Source organism: Chrysoperla carnea, chromosome X (assembly GCF_905475395.1).
Source record: "Chrysoperla carnea chromosome X, inChrCarn1.1, whole genome shotgun sequence".
Taxonomy (NCBI): Eukaryota; Metazoa; Arthropoda; class Insecta; order Neuroptera; family Chrysopidae; genus Chrysoperla; species Chrysoperla carnea.
In genome coordinates, this window is record NC_058342.1 from 31,806,165 (window position 1) to 31,829,122 (window position 22,958).

Genomic DNA, 22,958 nt, shown 5'->3' on the forward strand with positions numbered 1-22,958 from the left:
TGCACTTCTAACATTCCCAGACATTTCAGTTATGAAATACATTCGATTAGATAAAAATACCACAAAAACCCCTTCAGATTATTGCACATTCATAGATAATTGATTGTTAAAAATACTTCACTCCACAAAAATTATTTATATTTATTATCTTAAAGGTACTTAAAAAACTGTTCGAGAAATAAATGCTCTCTGCGTGACTCGTGAATTTATATATTTTGTTCGTTTCTCACTTATCCCTATATATTATAGATGTGAAAGTAAGGATGTTTGTTTGTTTGTTTGTTACGCTTTCACGCTTAAACTAGCGAATGGATATTTAATGAAACTGTACAGCAATATAGCTAATACTAATTTTTTTTTAATAAATTTAATCTGACAATTACTATTTTAATTTATAGTTCAAAATGATGATCACAGATGGAGGAGAGTTATAATCATCATTCATAAATTAAAGATTTCTGTAAAAATTTAAAATAGTAAAAGGTCACAATCCATGGTTACCTTTTCTGATATACTCAATGAATTATGACTACTTTAAAATTTCAAAAAATTGAAAACTGTTCATATATTTTAGCTGCATAAAACAATCCCTTCAAGTATTATGAGACGTTGATAAGTGAGATCAAAAATAAGGCGGTGGTTTTTCTACCATATTGATATGAAATATACATAGTATATTAAATTTAGTCCCAAGTTTGTAATGCTTAAAAATATTGATGCTACGAAAAACTTTTGGTATAGGCTTTCATGCAATAATCTAATTAGTTCATTTTCTGTCTGTGAACACGATAACTCAAAAACGAAAAAAGATATCAAGCTGAAACTTTTATAGCGTGATCAGGACGTAAAACGATAGATCGAGTTCGTAAATGAGCAACAGTTAGAGATAGAACAAAAGTTTAAATAAAAAAAATGTTCCTTATCAAAAAATAAACAACTTTTGTTTGAAACATTTTAGCTTAAACATCACTGTTGAGAGCAAAAAACATGACATTTGCGTTGCATTTTATAGTATGTATTAATATGGGATTATCAGTCATGTATGTGTGATATGTATGTATGTGTAATGTGATAAAGTAATCAACACTGTCTATACATGGTATTTCTACAATTATATTAGTCAATTGTGTGCTTTCACTTGTTACTTTGAAGCCCATTGAAGCGGCGGGTATCAAGCTAGTTTTACAATAACATCAAGTTTCTTTTTGAATTAGGTGTTATATACCTTATCACATAAAAATATCGTTTTTTAAAGAGCTTGAAATGTATGAAGTAACTAAATTGTTTTTAATGTTTATTGCACAAAACGATTGTTCAATTGCAATCAGATTTATAAAGCAAAACACTCACTATAACAAAACTAACTGAATTCAAGTATTAAAGTGTTTATTTGACTTTTGATAGTCTTTCTTTTAACATGATTCAAAGATATCGATATGGAATTCAAGAAAATATATATAGTCAAACCTGGAAACCTGAACAATCTCATTCTCGCTTCTAGAGGTTTCTCACTAACTCGAGTTTCTCGCTAATGCAGGTAAATGGGTAGCGTTTCTCTCTTAAAGGGGAACGCAGCAATAACAAGTCATAGAGAGTACGAATGTAGTAAATATGTCTCCTAAATGGTAAATAGGTCTCCTCCTGGATAAGCGAGAGTTCAAGGGAGCACAATACAGATACATGGGTAACGTATCTCTCTTATCGAGGTACGCAGCAATAACAAGTCACAGCAAGTACGAATGTAGTAAATATGTCTCCTAAATAATATAAATAAATAAAGCTCGACTATCGCTTATAGAGGTATAGATAAGTAGCAGTCTCACTTACGGAGGCCCATGAGGGAAAAACGACTCTCTCTTACAGAGGTTTCTGTTTCTCGCTAATACAGGTTTTGGGAGCTTAAAATGAAGGGTCCTGGCTATTACTCTCACTTATAGAGTTTTCTCACATATCCAGTTCTCATTTACCCAGGTTTGACTGTATTTGACTGGGTAGTACGAGTACCAAGTAATGTTTTGACTTGTGGATAAAATTATTTTTATCTTATTTTCAATTTTGTTATCACTTCATGAATGTATACGAAAAATTAAACATTTGGACTGAAAATTCGAGATTAACGACCGCAAACACCCTTTTATACATCATTAAAAGTCTTAAAGACCCCCAAAGAGGAGAGGAGGTGCATAAAAGAATTTATTAATAAAAATATCTAAATTTCGGGTCACTTAAGCATTTTTACCTTGGTTGAAAAAAAATTTAAGTAGACAAACGGTCAAAGACTAACGCCTTAGACCGCTTGGCCATTTAAACTCTTGAAATTATATAAAGATAAAAAAAAATTTCAACCATATATATCATATAATAAAAGTTATTTTTTTTTAAATCGAGCATGAGCAAAATGCTCATTACGCGAGTGCAGACGGGATTTGGTCGTAGGAAAAGAAAATGTGAGAATTATATTACATTTACATGTTCTTTTTCTGTTCTCTTCATTTATCAGTGTAACTAAATGTACTTAATTAGTTCTTTAATAATTAATTAAAACATGTCAAGACAAAAAAATAAATATTAATTACAAAATAAGGTCAAAATGAATCTTTGACGGTTGAGTTAACTTTGTGCACCTTATTTTTTAAAAAACGACAACACTTTATAAATTTAAATAATCGTATGCTCATCGTGCTTGTGTGTCAGTCAGTCAGTGGGTATTCTTCTTCATCGTTTATACATAAAAAGCTACAAAAAAATTGTGATAAGTGATTACAAAAAAAAAAAAAAGAAAACAAACAATTGACTTAGTTAATTGTTGAAGTACCATGTATAGACAGTGTTGATTACATTGTCACATTACACATACATACATGTAACACACACATAATATTCCCACCTAATAGATACTATAAAATTTACGTCTAATTTGCGCCCTCACGGCTAAACAATGTAAAAGTTAAAGCTAAAGTGTTTCAAATAAAAGTTGGTTATTTTTTTATAAGGAATATTTTTAACATTAAAACTTATGTTCTCTAACGGTTTACAAGATGGGTCCTACGGACACAGGAACTAATTGACCTATGTTGCGCATTTACGAACTCGACCTCACTTTTTACGTCCTGAGCACGCTGTAAAAATTTCAGCTTAATATCTTTTCTCGTTTTTGAGTAATCGTGATGACAGACGGACAGACGACAGACGACAGACGACAAACGACAGACGACAGACGACAGACGACAGACGACAGATAACAGACGACAGACGACAGACGACAGACGACAGACGACAGACAGACAGACAACCGGAAATGGACTAATTAAGTGCTTTTGTGAACACCTATACCAAAATTTTTTCGTAGCATCAACATTTTTAAGCGTTACAAACTTGGTACTAAACTTAATATACTATGTGTATTTCATATATACATGGTATAAAAAAAATTTTTTTTATATACATTTTAATGCGTTATTTTTATTGGAACAAAAAAACCCGAGAACGTTTTCATAAATTTTTTATAACATAATTTTTTCGCAGAGGAAAAAAAAAACCAGTTAATTTTATCGTCGTTATGAATTGAATAAAATTGAAATTAACTGACCTTTTTTGTTTCTTTTCGTTAAAACCTCGTTTTCATTACTTCCATATACAATATATTATACAATTACGAAGTGTTAATATTCAAAATTGAGATTAAAAGTTGATTAAATAAAAGTCTCCTATGTTTTTTTAAAGTTTCCATGACCATAAAGTCCTAAAAGTTCGAAGTAAGATAACGAGTGATTCCATACGTGACTGACACTACATTTGATCCAAAATGCATCGAAATCCCTGAGTTGATGAACAGAGACGACTATACTTAGATTATTGATGGTTGAAAAGCGATATCTATATTATCAAGCATCACTTGCACACAATATATTATATATTTTTGTAGTTGCGTGGTATTATAAAGCTAAAAAAAATCACATTATTTGAGTACAAAGCATGTATTTGATTTATATGTATATACCGTGCAATAAACCAAAACTTTTTTACAATACTGTAGGGCTACAATCACCTTAATTGGGACTTTTGTCTTTTCTATGAATTTTGGTGGGGTTCGTAACTCGATACTGCCAATAAGCATTTCTTTAGCATTAACGCAATTGTTATAAATAAATTTTTAACCATTTCGCTCAATTTGGGGGAGCATTAGAGGTACACAAAGCTTTAAAAATTGCATGAAACCATGATTTTTTGACAATATTGTAGGTTTACAATCACCTTGAAATTTTTTTACCATTAAAAATAGTAATATGTTTGTTCCTTTCATGGAAACCTTTTTCATGCAATCACCGAGCGTGTTTTATAAACTATATATGGAAGTATTATGGCATTGATATATCAAAATATTTTCTCATGTAACGTCATTATTATGATCATGTTGAAGTCACAATGTTTTATTAAATGGAAATTTGAGTGAAAACAAAAGAGAAAGGTTTTTTTTTTCTATAAACATTTGAAAATTTTTTAATGTAGCAAATAATGAATTTGTAAATAGATTCTTTTACAAGCATGTGGGATGTAGACGTTTTTCATTTTTATTGAAATTGTTACCATATTTATAGCATATAAAATTATTTTGAACAGGTGTATCTGCCATATAATATCTCCAAGGTTGCTATTTCTGTCTTCAATCCTATGACTAGTTAAGGGTGATTGTTTCGTTTGCCCATGCCAACAGTAGGCATGAGCAAACGTGGCTTAGAGGAGTCTCTCAGACTTCTGTATCTGAGGGTTTACAAAATGGGTTCTACGAATCTCATTTACGAACTTGAACTAACTTTTTACGTCCTGAGCACGCTATAACACTTTCAGCTTGATATCTCTTTTCGTTTTCGAGTTCTCATCTTCACAGACGGTTGGACGGACGAACAGACAACCGCAAATGGACTAATTAGGTGATTTTATGAATCAAACTTGGGATTAAACTTAGTATACCTTGATATATTTCATACATACATGGTATAAAAACCAAAGACCTATATGTCTATGCATATACACTTATATTAATAAAGTATAGTGTGTCGCTACTATGGAAACACATGAAATAAAGCTGAAGCACGATGCGAATACAAACTAAAAAATATCAAGGAACATATCTAGACTCTAGGCACTACATCTTACCTTATGTAATAGGGCTCAAAGATAATCTGATGAATATGCAAATAATAGCTAAAAGAATGACAATTAAAATCTGACAACAATGTATATCTCTATATATTATAAATGCAAAAGTAAGCATGTTTGTTTGTTTGTTACGCTTTCACGTTAAAATTAGCGAATGGTTTTTAATGAAACTATACAGCAATATAGCTGATACTTCAGAATAACACATGAGATATAATTTATAAAGATATATTACTTTAGAAAGAAAAAATTAAATTAATTTGACATTACTATAAATTACAGATTTCTGTAAAATAGTCAATATAAAATATTTCACGGCCATCTTTTCTGATATACTCAATAAATAATTACGACTATTATACATTTAAAAAAATAATAAACCATACATATATTTTACCTGTGTAAAACAATCCTCACCATTATTTCGAGTGTTATGGAAAGGGGATAAGCGAGAGCAATCTTTATCAATCTTTACTTTTAAACCCAACGCTACGAAGCGGGTGGGTATCACTCTAGTGTTAAGATAAAGCTAAGTATTTTATAATGTTATTATTGAAGTTGAAAATATTTTGATGAAAGTACAATACTTCATTAAAATCAAATAATTGTTTTATTATTATTATTATTATTATTATTATTATATGTTTAAAAGAGATTTATCTTATATTACGAGTTATTATCGATTCTACTTCTATTGTCTTTTAGCATAGATTCGTTCACGTTGTTTTGTGGTAGTTGTATTGGAGTAAAATGAATTAAAATTTTGTGTTGGTGTGTGTATATGTTGTTTAAGAAGTCATCCTTCTCTTTTTATAATTTCACTTATATTTATACTTAAAGAGGATTTGTCAAATTCTCAGTCTAGAGAAGTAAATCTAAAATCGAAATTTTCTACAAATATTTACGTCTCATAAATTTGATAATATAGATATCTCTCTTCAATCATTAATACTCTTTAGTATTAACTATAGTCGTCTCTGTTCATCAAATGATGGATATTCGATGAACTCATAATTAATTTAAAATTTTGTTTTGATATCATCGACAACCTTATATTTTTATGGTATTATTATAAACTACAAGATTATCTAAATATTTTAAATAGTTTTTTATCACACTCTCTAGATTTTTTGATATAGAAATATCCAATTGAAAGGGATAACCTATATGATTCATCAATTTTTCATTCAACTTTGAACGATAAAATAAAAATTAAAAAGCCCGATGACCTAGGAATATTTTGTGATTTTTGTAAACTTTGTTAATCAAAAAATGTATTTATAAAGTTTTATTGAAATCCTAGTATTATTCAATCCTTGTTCATCTCCTTAAATGTCCAATATTTTACAAAGCTTCTGTACAATGGCATAATAACAAGTAATGGTGTTTGACTGCAGTAAAACAGTATAAATAAATTTTAATTATTTTTGACTCTAATTACAATCAAAAGTTTTATTTTATTTTTTTGTTTTATATCAATATTTATTAAAATCAATCAATGTTTGGTATCGAATTTATGCAATCAGCATAAATCAAAATAATATACAGTGTTATTACAAAATATTAATGACAGTTGAAAAAGTATAATTCGGATATTGCAGCCTTGAAACTGCGGAAATATGTAAAACTGGACTTTTTCAAAATCGGTCCCATTACATTAACTTCCTTTGGGAAGTTAATAATTTAGCCTAGATTATTTTAATTGTAATAGTTATTATACGCAAGAAAAATTATAATAGTTATTATATCATGTATTATATTCAAGGTATACTAAATTTAGTGCCAAGTTTGTAACTAGAGCTTAGAAATATTGATGCTACCAACAAAATTTTGGTATAGATGTTCATGAAATCACCTAATTATTTTATTTCCGGCTGTCCGTCCGTCCGCCCGTCCCCCTATCTGAGAACACGATAACTCAAAAGCGAACAAGATATTAAGCTGAAATTTTATAGCGTGCTGAGGACGTAGAAAGTGATGTTGAGTTCGTAAATGAGCAACATAGATCAATTGTGTCTTGGGCCCGAAGGACCCATCTTGTAAACCGTTAGAGATAGGACAAAAGTACAAGTATAAGAAATGTTCCTTATAAAAAAATAAAATTTTCAAATGTTCAAATATTTTCTGCTGCGTTGCTCCTAGAAAATTTGATGAAATAAATAAGCACACTGCTCTCAAAGCTCGTAAATTGAACGTGATGATACAGTGATTTATGATTGTTCCCAACATAAAATTTAATTACGTGTAGGTACACGTAAATTTAATTACAAAATAAATTGTTATCACTTATTCAAACATATAGAATTATCTAGAATGTTGATTAAATAAATTCTATGTACTCTCTGTTTATAAATAATATAGTTAGTTACAGATAATATCGATGTTATTAATGATTATACAATTTTCATATTATATAATGTTGCGTTGGTTGTTCGTACACATTACATAATGTATGTGCTTTAATATGATAGCATTGTTTCTTGTTATTTCAAAAATTTGTTGAATATTGAATATAATCCATATTTTGAGTCTCATTCATGTTATAAACAACAAGTGAAAACAAACAATTGACTGAGTTAATTGTTGAAATACCATGCATAGATAGTGTTGATTGACAGGGTAAACAGTGATGTTTACGAAAAAATGTTTCAAGCAAAAGTTGTGTATTTTTTGATAAGGAACATTTTTTACATTTAAACTTTTGTTCTATCTCTAACGGTTTACAAGATGGATTCTACGAACCCAAGACCCAATTGACCTATGATGCTCATTTACGAACTCGACCTCGTCTTGAGTACGCTGTAAATTTCAGCTCGATATCTTTTTTCGTTTTTGAGTTATCGTGTCCACAGACGGACGGACAACCGGAAATGGACTAATAAGGTGATTCTATGAACACCTATAGCAAAATTTTGTGCGTGGCATCAATATTTTTAAGCGTTACAAACTTAGGACTAAACTTAGTATACCTTGCATATTACATATATGCATGGTATAAAATCACAATTTTAAAATGAAATAAATCAAAATTTTGTCCTTCAAGAAGCCCCAAAACGCAGAACACGTGAGCAGATCTCTCATCACGCGACTAAATATGTTGACGGATTATTGTCGTTAGAACCGATTTAAACTGTAGTTAGATTATATCATTCAGGTGATGTAAACGTATTAATAGCCACATATTATAAAGTAGTCATTTGTTCAAAGACCGCTCTGTCGGTTTGTTATATATCTCGTAAATCTTGAAAAGTTTTTTAAGATTTAATAAAAAAAAAAAGCTGTGTTATTTGATATGTCCTGGTTGTATGTACGTTTTTCACAAAAAAAAAGCAGCACTACAATAAGATTTCCTTTTCTGCTAAAATTTTTTCTCCTTTTTCTTATAATGAAAATGTGTAAGGTGATATTATGGTCGAATGTTTTTTACAGTGTCTATAATAATTTTCTTTAGTTTCGTTATCTTTTATTTTCAGCAAAACTTTTACTTGAGAATTGAATTTCAGTCGACACGAAGTTACTTTCTCAGTGTTTTCAAAAAATATAAGAATTTTAATATTGCAATATGGTCTAAAGTATAAAAAGATCGTGGCCAAAAATGTGGCCTTCACTTGGTAAGCTTTTTATAATACGAGTGAAAAATTATTTTGGACAATTTGTTTGAATATTGAATCAATTTTCTACAAAGCGTGCCAATAGTGTCTAATAAACCACGCAAATCGGTTCCATTATATTTGATATAGATATCTTTTTTAGTTTTAAATATAGCTTTTATTGTACTAAAAAGTACAAAATAATTATTTCTATGAGTAACTCATAAGTGATTCGGTTAGTTCGTTCTTATCCAAGCGACGATAATGTGATCATTTCTGCACTCCCATTAATTATAGTTGTCCGCACTGCCGCTGCCTGGACTCGAACCCGCAACCTTCTAGTCAGTAGCCAAACGGTTAAAGATTAACGCCTTAGACCGCTTGACCACTGAGCCGGTTTTAAAAAAAAATAAATAAAAGCTTATGGTGGAAAAATTATTCATTTTGAATTGAAAATAAAATAGTAATTCTAAGAACTGCAGTACTTGTAGACACTGTAGATTTGTGTAAAGAACAAACAAGAATGAATATCTTGTAAAAGAGAGTCAAACCAAAAGAGAGTAGAGGGTAGTCCAACGAAGTGAACATAGGAAAAACGAATATAAAAAGAGTTTCACACACTCAAACTCCATAGTCCATACCACACAAAATATTTTCCACCATACGACCATTCTGACCGACATAGAAAATTTGTAACATTACTATACATTATAGCTTTGCAGTGGTCGTTATGGCGCTACTATATTCACAAAACACCATACTACTAAATATAATATATATATGTATAAAATGGCCATCCTCTTCGTTTCATTTGGTCTTCATTCCATTGAGTACAAAAGCTTAAATATCGTTGTAAGCTACGAAAAGCTCATCGTATACGGACGACTACTTGTGAATTCTTTTTAAACCGCACCGCTAAAGCACATATTACACTACTCACCCATTATTTTCATCGAATTTTTATCTTCCAAAAAATAAAAATATGTAATCAGCATACTCTTCACAACAAAATTACCGGATTAAGGTAGTACGACCGCCAAAGCAAGTTTAGACTTGTGGTTGAAATTATTTGTACCATATTTCCATCTTTGATGATGAATTTTATTATAACTTCATAAATGTAGATAAAAAATATGAATAAAATTTTTCGATATCTGAATTGGTTTTCAAAATATCGAAAGCTAAATAATTAAACCAAATTTTCAATTTTCAATAATTTGAAAATTACTCCAGATATCGACAAATTGTATTCTTACTTTTCGTCTTATATTGACAAGATATATTTTTTTAATTTTTGCCCCCACTACCGTGCTCATCGACCCTTTTCGTCGATGCGTCTAAGTGTGTTCCACCCCAGGACAGCCACTCCAACGTAACCTAACCTAACCTAACCGTGCTCATACTTCCCTAATTCGTCAGGTTTTTTTGTTTTCAATAATTTATTAAGGTTTCAACTTTAATTTAAACTGTGTTTTTTAATTTCCACCGACTATTTTTGGAGAAATCTATGAAAATATATCATCCATCGACCGTTTTCCCATAAGATTAATTTTAAATATGTCCACTTTTGAAATCAATTATTTATTTAAATAATCGGGTTACTCCCCCCTCCTGCTTAAATTTTCAGAATTTTCCAACTTCCCATAAAAAAATCTTTTATCCAAAATTATCCTGGCGCCCATTCATCCTTCAAGTTCTTCAGAAATTATGAGAGTTTCTCTAATCACGAGAGTAAAGAGGTAAGCAAACAATAATAAATAAAACGGAAATTTTCGAGCCTGTTCGTGTATTTTCGTTAGTTTAATATAAGTCGTACTCAGTAAACTAAAGAAATTTGTGATATAAATATTGTGAAATTATTTAAAATGAATTTATATAAAATTATGTAGAGGTTATGTTTTTCAAAGTTAAGTAATATTTAATGTGCGAAATATCTCGATCAGGTTTCTAAAGATTAACGAACGGTTGATGCGAGTGCTGATGGGTTAATAATTTTGTCAAACCAAGAAAATATTTACTTGCTGACATGTTCTGAACATATTTTCTTTTAACAGCATTTTTGTATTGTGTACAGTGGTTATCATACACCACGAGTCCATAAAAGTATATAAACACAAAATTTAAGTGTCTGAAAATCCCCATAAATAGCAAAGAAATCCCCATATCTAGCACGATAGTTGTGTACTCAAAAATTTCAATTTAGATTATAATTTTTAACTTCGTCGTAATAAAAGACCGTGTGGCTTAATGGATAAGGCGTCGGACTTCGGATCCGAAGATTGCAGGTTCGAGTCCTGTCACGGTCGATAAATCATTTTTATAACATTACGAAAAAGTAGAGTAAATTATATTCGTTCGTGACAAGCCATAAACTTGTTACCTCGGCTCCAAAATCCAACGCCTTATCGATTAGGCCAAACTGTAAATTTTACGTGTAAATAAAGACGTAGGTGCATTACATCATTTTAATATTAAACAAATGATACGGAAGTAACATTTTCATGTATAGGACTATCAGATTGTTTTTTTTTTTAACTTTTTTTTTTATTAGTCGCTAGCTTTATTCTGGTGGTCCACAAATATTTTTATATCTTGTTTTTTTTGTGTTTTTCCTTTGACAAATTGTGACTGTTCAATTTTTAACTATTTTTGTTTTTTCTCTCATCTAGAACACTGTTTCTATGTATGTATGAATGTGTACATGTGATATAGAAATTCTTATCGAAAATACACAAAAGCATTTTATATAGAAAAAAAATTCTTGAGCAGTAGATCTCCATCACTGCAATCCTATTTGCCCCTCTTCAGATACTTCTTTTATTTCTATATGTAATATATATCAAGGTATACTAAATTTAGTCCCATGTTCGTAACGCTTAAAAATATTTTTGATATAGGTGTTCATAAAATCACCTAATTAGCCCATTTCCGGTTGTCTGTCTGTCCGTCTGTGTACACGATAATTCAAAAATCAAAAAAGATATCAAGCTGAAATTTTTATAGCATGGTCAGGACGTAAAAAGATAGGACTAGTTCGTAAATGAGCATCATAGGACAATTGGGTCTTGGGTCCGTAGAACTCATCTTGTAAACTGTTAGTCATAGAACAAAAGTGGGTAAAAAGTGTCTTTTATCAAAAAATAAGCAACTTTTGTTTGGAACGTTTTTTCGTAAACATCACTGTATACCCGTGAGGGCACAAATTAGGCGCAAATTGTATATGGGAATATCAGTTATGTAATCAACACTGTCTATACATGATATTCCAACAATTAACTCAGTCAATTGTTTGTTTTCACTTGTTTTTATTTTGAATTTATTATTTAATTGACACTTTTCTCTTTTCATGTTCATTTACATTAATGATGGACTGGGGAGAGGGGCGTAAGTCGATACTGCCAATAGGTATTTTTTAGCATTAATGCAATAACGCAACTGTTTACTAAATTCTTAACCCTTTAGCTCAATTTGAGGGAGTGAGGTGCACAAAGCTTTGAAAATCGCTAAACACCATGATTTTTTGACATAAAAAATGGGGACAGGAGGGAGCTTGAATATTGACACACCCAAAAATAACTTTCTTGTCATGAATTTCACCTTTTTACAGATTTTCAATCTTCTACCTTAATGTAAAAGGACTGCGGGGCTAAAAAATGCGTATAAGCCTCAAAAAAGATGAACATCCTGAAGAGTTTATATCCCCCAAAAAACCGCCACCAAGCGAACCTACGCACCGATTTACAATCCTCTTGTTGAATTTGGAGGGGCTGTAGAGATAAGTATAGCTTTAACAATGTCGGCAAAATCGATTCGCCTGTGAATCCCCTGCCCATTTTACTGCCAAACATTCCCAAAATCCCATAAACGTATTTTACGGGCTACAAAACGGATATAAATTACTCTCAGCCCACTCCGTTGATTTTCGATACAGTGCTTGAGTCTATATTTTCGGAGGAAATATGACTGAAAATACTAATTTTCAGATTACAATGAACAGAACAAAAAAAAGCCAACCTTTTATAATATTTAACTGTGTTGTTTGAACAACAGCTAAAATTAAATTCTTATGTTTGAACAGAAAAAAAACTTGTAAACCGGTTTTTACATCGCAAATCAATAAGGAATCAGTTTTATATTAGCAATTTAATAAAACACCCTCCGTTTTACTACGATTATGACAACAATTGGCTTTTTTCTTAGTTTCATTACACTTTGCAAAAATAAACTGATATTCACGTCAAAAGTTCAGAAAATTTTAATGCACTTTAAAGTAGAAAATAAACGAATAGAGAAAGTTTCAAGTGCGAGCTTAAGTTCCCGTACCCGTAAAAAGTAAAAAATTTTGCGATGATCTTCAAAATCGATTCAGTTTGGAAAAAGCATAACATATAATTTTAACATATAAATAATTACTATGGAAATGAATGGTCAATTAAACCTGGCTGAATTCATTTCGAAAAGTGAAATGGTAAAATAATTAGGTAATTCAAAACAATAATTCAAAAGAACAAATCAACTTAAATATTTCAATTTCAATTAAAATATTTCAAAAAATATGTCCCAAAAAAAAGGTAGCTCTTTAAGTATCCTTTGAATCTCATCTGAAGTCCTTGACCGTCACTTTGATATTGATTAAAGAAGGAGTGTTATAAGTTTAAAGTGTTTATCTGTGCGTCTGTGTGTTTCTCAGTGACATCGTAGCCCTTAAACGGTCGAACCGACTTGATTAAGAACATTTTATAGCTAAGTCTCCAAAAATCGGTTTATAAGGATTAAATCGAATTTGTCGGGGGTTTTCTAAATTTTGTAAATTTCACTTGTTTTAGAAATTAAAAATCTAGACCTTTTGTTAGCACAAAATTTTTCAAAACCACCTTGCATCAAAGAAAAAATTAAAAACAACTGATTTTTTTTGCTGAGCTTCGTCTGAATAGTAAGAAAACTTTTATACTAGTATTTTACTTTATCCAAAATGTGTGGCAGCCGAAAGAATTCCTAACTGTCGTAACTGAAACATCACATTGTATAGCGAATATGAGTAAATTATATAAATTTGACAAACCATATTTTAAGTATATTTGAGTTCGAATGGCGAGTTATTAATAAGACAAAATTTTATTTTGCTTAGCTATTTTAAAATATATCGCGTCTTATTGTAAACACGAGTATAATGTATATGTTGAACGTTCTTAATATTGTTAGGTAGTCCGTTAGTTCTTCGGTTTAGTAGTCCGTAGTAAAACAGCGACTCTCAAACCATATGTCATCCACCTGTTACGATTCCGACCATTTTTAATTTAAGGAAATATAGAAGGGTTGAATAATACTAGGGATTTCATGAATCATATAGGTTATCCTTTTCAATTGGATATTTCTATATCAAAAAATCTAGAGAGTGTGATAAAAAACTATCTAAAATATTTAAACAAGCTTGTAGTTTATAATAATACCATCAAAATATAAGGTTGTCGATGATATCAAAACAAAATTTTAATTTAATTATGAGTTCATCGAAGATCCATCATTTGATGAACAGAGACGAATCTAGTTAGAGTATTGATGATTGAAGAGTGATATCTATGTTATCAAATTTATAAGCATCACTTGCACACAATATATTATATCTTTTTGTTGTTGCGTGATATTGTAAGGCTAAAAAAAATCACATTATTTGAGTACAAAGCATGTATTTGGTTTATATGTATGTATCGTGCAATAAACCAAAACTTTTTTACAATACTGTAGGTTTACAATCACCTTAAAATACTGGTAAGAAGGAGTTCGTTAGGTCCTAGACTGAATGTATCCTGACAGCTGTGAAGCATTATCAAGGAAAATAACGAAGTTACATTTGAAATCTAACGTAGACATGGATATAAAAATCACGTATGTGATCTGTCAGTTGATGACAGTTCAATGTACTGTTTACTACAGGTGTAATTTCCACGTATGTAGTATTTATAGTATATATCCATGGTAATACCATACAATATATGAGTAATTAATACCATACAGTATGTCAAGTCTGACAAGCCACATTCTATGACGTCACGTCCGTTTTTTAAATTTGAATTCCTCCCAACGAATTTTTACTTTTATTAATTAATTTTAAGTAATTAAAAAGATATTAATGTCCAGCCAATAAAGTTACGGAAAAAAAATATTTAAACCAAACTTAAATTTCATGAATATTCCCTATTGACTTAGGGATGTTTTTATTGGATTGATGCGAAGGGTGGTAGAATTTAACAATATTTTTTTTCGAAAAGATTGAGCACCACTGACTGTAATAGAGAGTCATACTTATTTAAAAGCCGTGGACAGTATACAAACATACAACACACTACACTTCTTTGAGATCTCCCAATTTCTAAATATAAATATTCGAATAGTATTAATACCGCCGAACTGACTAACAATAGCATTCTTTATGGATTTTAAACAATTTATTTTATTTCAAATACAAAAACGAATCAATGCTGTGCGAATACACAGTTTACGCTTCGTTCCAAACACAGTTCACAAATGTTGTATAAACATTTGTATTTTTTTTTGTGTACTATTTTTTTTTCATGTATTCTAAATATTTATAAATATTTTATTATTGAATTCTTGTTAAATGTCTTTGACCTTTTTACGTATGTCTCATTTAACATAATCATTTACAAATTTTTTAATAAATTTATTAAAATTTTTAATATACGAAGGTACACATACATATATATTTACTAGAGTGATACCCACCCGCTTCGCTGGGTTTAAAAGTAAAGATTGATAAAGATTGCTCTCGCTTATCCCTTTTCTATAACACTCGAAATAATGATAGAGACTGTTTTACACAGGTAAAATATAAGTATGGTTTTCTATTTTTTTAAATGTATAGTATTCGTAATTATTCATTGAGTATATTAGAAAAGATGGCTGTGAAATATTTTATATTGACTATTTTTACAGAAATCTGTAATTTATGGTAATGTCAAATGACTATTTTTACAGAAATCTGTAATTTATGGTAATGTCAAATGACTATTTTTACAGAAATCTGTAATTTATGGTAATGTCAAATGACTAATTTTACAGAAATCTGTAATTTATGGTAATGTCAAATTAAATTATTATTATTTTTATTTATTAATATATCTTTATAAATTATATCTCATGTGTTATTCTGATATATCAGCTACATTGCTGTACAGTTTCATTAAAAACCATTCGATAGTTTTAGCGTGAAAGCGTAACAAACACACAAACATGCTAACTTTCGCATTTATAATATATAGAGATTCAAAATCATTGAATTTTTATTTTTGTGTTAATATTATTTTTAGTATTTTATTCATTTTATATTTATATATTTCCTAGAAATCAAACAGTTGTTTTCGTTTACAGTGAAAAATATATACTACTATATCCCCGACATTATCAGCGCTGTAAAAAGGAGGGAGGGGGGTTAATGGTGGTATGGTTATTTTGAAAATGAAAGCACCAAAATTATTGTAATTTGATTTTATTGAATTCTAATTTTTAGCGAATTGCCGAAGGAAATGAATGTGCCCCTTTTTGTCCGGTAAAAATCTTTTGTAAAAGGACTAAGTTTAAGTATTTTATAACATGTTTATGAAAGAAAATCTTGCGCGAACTTGCGCCTTTTCTTTTAAACCTGAGATAAGATAGAGACTAGGATAGAAAATATGACTTGCCAATTGCCAATTTTTATTCTTTTCAATGATAGGTACTGTTGCATCCGAGTAGTCCTTGGAATCAATTTTTATCATAAAAATCCCTTCATTGTACTTTGTCCGGAAATTTGGTATAAATACTCCCCTCTGAGTTGTTTACAGCTTAATTGCATTTCAAAGTTATTTTGTATTTTTATACCATGCATATATGTAATATGCAAGGTATACTAAGTTTAGTCCCAAGTTTGTAACGCTTAAAAATATTGATGCTACGCACAAAATTTTGGTATAGGTGTTTATAAAATCACCTAATTAGTCCATTTTCGGTTGTCCGTCCGTCCGTCTGTCTGCCAACACGATAATTCAAATACGAAAAAAGATATCAAGCTGAAACTTTTACAGCATACTCAGGACGTTAAAAGTGAGGTTGAATTCATAAATGAGCAACATAGGTCAAAAGGGTCTTGGGTCCGTAGGACTCATTTTGTAAACCGTTAGAAATAGAATAAAAGTTTAAATATAAAAAATGTTCCTTATAAAAAAATAAACAACTTTTGTTTAATACATTTTTTCGTAAGAATCACTGTTTATCCGTGAAGGCGCAAATTAGGTGCAAATAGTGTGTATTATATGGGAATATGAGTTATGTATATGTGGCATGTATGTATGTGTAATATGATAGAGTTATCAACACTGTCTGGTATACATGGTATTTCAACAATTCAACTCAGTCAATTGTTTGTTTTCACTTGTTTAGTCTGCAAAAGTATTTTACAACTGCTATTTAAAATGAAATCATTTTTAATTGAATTCACCTGTATACAAAGGTATTACACGCAGCAAGGATATTGGATTGAGAGTGGGGGGGGGGGTATGTTATATAATCATGTAAATTTACCAATAAGTACACATATTTATAAAAATAACATTTAACAATAACAAAATAACAACAACAACAAGGTCGGTCTCGTGTAGGTATATACATATAAAAAAAAATAAAATAATAAAATCAAAAAATGTTTAAATTAAAATATTATTGTTAAAAAAATAATTAAATTTGTTTTATATATTTCAAACAGTTGCAATGTTTGTAAAAACATACAAGTTACATAATATACAGGTAGGGATGTAGGGATGTAGGCGCATGTAGCAGCTTGTTTGTGTACCCATATGTGATGGGGTTAGTGATGGGACGAATTTTGAATTTTGTACATGCGAATGTTACCTTTCAAATGAAGCGCTCGCAAATTCTAATGTGAATTAGACAAATTCTAATAACAGTCAAACTTGGACAAGCGAGAGTTCAAGGGAGCACAATCTCATTCTCGCTTGTAGATGTTTCTCACTAACCCGAGTTTCTCGCTAATGCAGGCACATGGGTAGCGTTTCTCTCTTATAGAGGTACGCAGCAATAACAAGTCACAGCAAGTACGAATGTAGTAAATTGTAGCTATAGTTCCTCCTAAATAATATAAATAAATAAAATTCGACTGTCGCTTATAGAGGTATAGATAAGTAGCAGTCTCACTTACGGAGGTCCATGAGGAAAAAACGACTCTCTCTTACAGAGGTTTCTGTTTCTCGCTAAAAGAGGTTAAAATGACGGGTCCTGGCTATTACTCTCACTTATAGAGTTTTCTCACTTATCCAGTTCTCACCTACTCAGGTTTGACTGTAATTATAATGTGAATGATTGATTATCTTAATTAATCCCTACAGTAAAATTCAGTTTTTTTTTATTTGAGGTTAGTTTATTATACGAATGTTCGTCCCATCACTAATATATGTATTTACTTTTAAAATCCATTATTTTATTATTAAAAATAATAATAAAATAAAAACAAGTGAACACAAACAATTGACTGAGTAAATTGTTGAAATACCATGTATAAAGAGTATTGATTTACTGTTTTACGTTATGAAAGTAAAGAAAGATAACCACACATACATCCATGTCACACACTAACAACTGATATTCCCATATAATACATACTAAATAATTTGGGCCCTCACGGGTAAACAGTGATGTTTACCAAAAAGTTAGTTTGAACAAAAGTGGCGAAATATTCTCATACCAAGGATGATAAATTTATTATTTTTATCGAAAACAGAAAGTAAGCACTCTTCGAAAACTTTAACAAAATTAATTAGTAATTAAAAATTAAAATTTTCACAAAAAGTCAGATAATTAAAACAATTTATTGTATAAAACATATGAAATTCGTTTTCCTGAAAATTAATTTTTCCAGGAAATAAAATTGATATAAACCAAAGTCGAATAGAAACAGAAACTAGAAACACGCTTTTAGGTATGTATGTGCCTAATGCGTATGTAGGAGTAGCATATATATATATATATATATATATATAGGGTGTTCTATTATTGACTACAGATTTGTTGCCTCTTGAATAAGCTGAGAAAAAAAAGGAGAAAAAACGTTCTTTACCAAATTTGGATCTGAGGCCTAATTTACGAGATAATTATCCTACTCTTATTATAATCAATTAATAAAAAATACATTCTTCAAAATCAAATTCATCCAATAAAACACAACTTAATCAGAGGATGTGTTTTATCATAGTGTGAAGGAGTGGCCTAAATGCAAAATTACTACAAGAATAATGTATGTTTGGCTACTTATATTATTATAAAAACTAACCCATACAAACCAAGTATTATTACAGTACCTTTCTTTATAAATTAAGTTTAATAATTAGGTTTATTTATTAAGTTTTGTACGCAACCTATCGAGCGCATATCACATACCTTAAGCATCTATTTGACCATAGTCCGTTTTAATCAAATAGATGCTAAGATACACATATTTACAGAAAAACCACACTATGTATATTGTGTTGAAGTTGTAAGTTGATACGATTTTGTTATAGTTTTTTTTTTCCGTAATAATTTTGCATTTAGAGACGCCTTCCACAAAGATAAAACACACCTTCTGTTTAAGTAGTGTTTTATTTGGAATATGATTTTGAGGAATGTATTTTTTATTAATTGATTATAATAAGAGTAGGATAATTATCTCGTAAATAAGGCCTCAGATCCAAATTTGGTAAAGAACATTATCTTCTTTTTTTTCTTAGCTTTTTCAAGGATAAATAGTTTAGCAGTCAATAATAGAACAGCCTGTATATAATATGAAATCGTTTTTGAATATTTCAATTGAAAGTTTTCAAGTATGTTATATGAACTTTTGGTTACACATATTCAAAGGAATAACACAACAAAATAACCCAAAGGTCTTATCAAATTCTCTATTTAATTATATAAACATTTATAGTCAAAATACGATTTTCACTCATTTTGTTTTAAACATTGACACGTTGTTTTATTTGCAATTATACTAATTGTGAAATTTAATCTGTATTTGGAGCTGACATAATTGAAACGTTTTATTTTAAATCGAAACATTTATTAAGAATTCATTTCATTCTTTATCAAGCTCTAAAATATAAAAAAGGATTATTGTTCATTTAAGGCAACTCCTCAAAAATACGATAAACTTTGTAGAGATCATTTTTCTACAATTTAACGTTTTTTAATTTAGCACCCTATAATTTTCTCCGTATTTTCAATCTTTTGCCAATCATTGCTTACAAAATCGCTTATACCGAGACAAAAAAAATATTATACGGCTGCCAAACGCACGTTAAATTGGAATTATTCAAATTTGGATTTTGATGACGTCACTAAGTTCAAAAAAAATGTTTTTTTTTCATAATGCACCCAAATTTTACCCGATCTTAATGGAATTTTTTTTGAAACCCACTAATTTTGGGTGTAACTTTTCAGCTATGATGTTACTTTTTCGCTAACATTCACCATTGAGCGAAATGTTGGAACCAGATTCCTACTATCTTCAAACCTTTTGCAGATAGGGTAAATTTTTAATTCCATACTATGTTTATCAAAATTGGACATAATTTGGATGTGATAGAGCAAAATTCAATTTTTTTGAATTTGATTGCCATGGAAAAACTTAGAATCTTTAAGCTCTCTTCTTTACCCTTTACATAAGTCCTGATAGAGCCCAGAAGAATCAAGAATAACAAGAATAATGAAGATAAGTTACATGCCTGCAAATATTGTGCATTTTTAAGGAAAAAAAAAAACTCAAATTTGGTATCTTAGAAAAACTAAATCAGTTAAAAATTGAGAACAAAATTTTTAGTAAATTATCAAATACAATCTTAAATTTCGGTATTTGGTTGTAACAAATAATAATCAAACTTATGCCAAGAATGAACTGACAATCAACCAAATTTTCATCTTCCACTCAAGATGATATTTAAAGGAAAACTTTAGATATATCTAAACCGTAATAGATCGGTCGATAAAATGCGTTTCATGATTTTGAATTCTTCACAAATTATACGATTGTTGATTGTGAATCGAAGTGTTTAATTTATTACTCACAATTTCAACTGTTGTTCTGTTCAATAAACTTGAACCACTAATTCTATTAAGAAATCCACCGAACTTTAAGACTGTTCATTTTACTAAATAACTTCTCATTTTTCTTCTATTCACTCATCCTCAATTTCTGAATAAGGTATCGATAGGAAAATGTGTTATGAAAAGTTGGAGGTAGTGGGAAAAAATATATGTTATACAAGTAATACAAGAAACCATCTGAATTATTCGCTTGCGTAAAAGAAAAATTTAAACAAGTGAAAACAAACAATTGACTGAGTTAATTGTTGAAATACCTTGCATAGTCGGTATTGATTTCCTTATCACATAACACATACAAACATGTAACTGATAATCAAGTATAGTACATATTATAAAATTTCCGCCTAATTGGCGCCCTCACGGGAAAACTTTGTGTTTACGAAAAAATATTTCAAGCAAAAGTTGATTTTTTTTTTGATAAGGAACATTTTTTATATTTAAACTTTTATTCTATCTCTAACGGTTTACAAGATGGATCTTACGGACCCAAGACCCAATTGACCTATGATGCTCATTTACGAACTCGACCTCACTTTTTACGTCCTGAGTACGCTGTAAAAATTTCAGCTCGATATCAAATTCTATGAACACCTATAGCAAAATTTTGTGCGTGGTATCAATATTTTTAAGCGTTACCAACTTGGGACTAAACTTAGTATACCTTGCATATTACATATATGCATGGTATAAAAATGGTCCAAGTTTTTACTTGTTTGCCATACCAATAAAATCACATTAAACAGTCGGTATAAAAATGTACCTCCTGCACTCCCGTTCATAATTATGATCACCCTTGGCCCGGTACAAAATAACTCATTTAATATGTTTTCATCAAGTTAAAATGTTATTCGGTAGACATGACTACTTCTACTCTACCAGTATACGTGTCTTTAACAGACTTTTAGATATTTAAAAGATTACTTTTCAAAACTTGACTATCACCTGTTTTTCATTCTTCACAACATAATCAAAATAAAAAAGTCAAGCACTGTTTAAAATTCGAAAAATTCGATTTGAAAACAAAAACTAATTATTATTTTAAGTACTGAAATCATTTTTATTACAGGATGAGCCATAAATAGAAATACTATTGTAATAGGTATTTGATACAAATTTAATTTATTATTATGAAATAACTATTGCTCGTTATTACCATGGTTTTACGTCACACATCTTTGTTGTAAATATCGAATTAAGGTGATTGTGTACCTTGGTTTATTGCACGGTACATTCATATAAACCAAATACATGCTTTGTAGTCAAGTAATGAGTTACTTTTAGCTTTACAATACCACGCAACTAGATATCGCTCTTCAATCAAGAAAATATGTTCTAAAGGTGATTGTTAACCTACAGCATTGTAAAATAGTTTTGGTTTATTGCACGGTACATACATTTAAACCAAATACATGTTTTGTAGTCAAATAATGAGTTATTTTTAGCTTTTGTAATATCACGCAACTACAAAAATATATAATATATTGTGTGCAAGTGCTGCTTATAAATTTGATAATATAGATATCGCTCTTCAATCATCAATACTCAAACTATAGTCGTATCATCGACAACCTTATATTTAAGGTATTATTTTAAACTACAAGATTGTCTAAATATTTTAGATAGTTTTTGAAGTGAAAACTTCTTTAGGCGCGTTGAGCGTTTTGGTAGAGGGTAAAATCATCGGTTGGCGTCACCGACACCTTAATGATAATAGTATATCTATAGCTATGGGGAGACAGACTAGCGCACGCGCAGTAGCCTGTGTACACGTATACACTAATACATCGACTATTTCTGACTGTATTATGTGCGCGTTGGACGCTTTTTGGATAGGTATAATTTTGAGAGTTCACGTAACCAACACGTTATAGTAGCAATACATCTGTAATTGTAAATGTGACGCGTTGTACATTAAGTATTAGAGTGTGGTTATCTACATAAGTAAGGTTAAATTGACACGGTAAATCCATATAATTTCAATTAGTCTTAATTTAATAGTTCCGTTTTCACTTCTATCGGCAGTCCCTACGACTGCCTGAACTTTTTTTATCACGCTTTCTA

At 29.9% G+C, this 22,958-nt stretch overlaps 1 protein-coding gene and 1 non-coding gene across 2 annotated transcripts in view; one reads left to right on the forward strand and one right to left on the reverse strand.

The window, feature by feature from the left end:
• The window catches only part of LOC123302747 (protein eva-1), a 294,696-nt gene that overhangs the window by 243,325 nt on the left and 28,413 nt on the right, over positions 1–22,958 (reverse strand). The window lies entirely within an intron of this gene.
• Trnar-ucg lies at positions 10,984–11,056 on the forward strand. The gene has a single exon. It is a non-coding gene; the product is annotated as a tRNA-Arg (tRNA).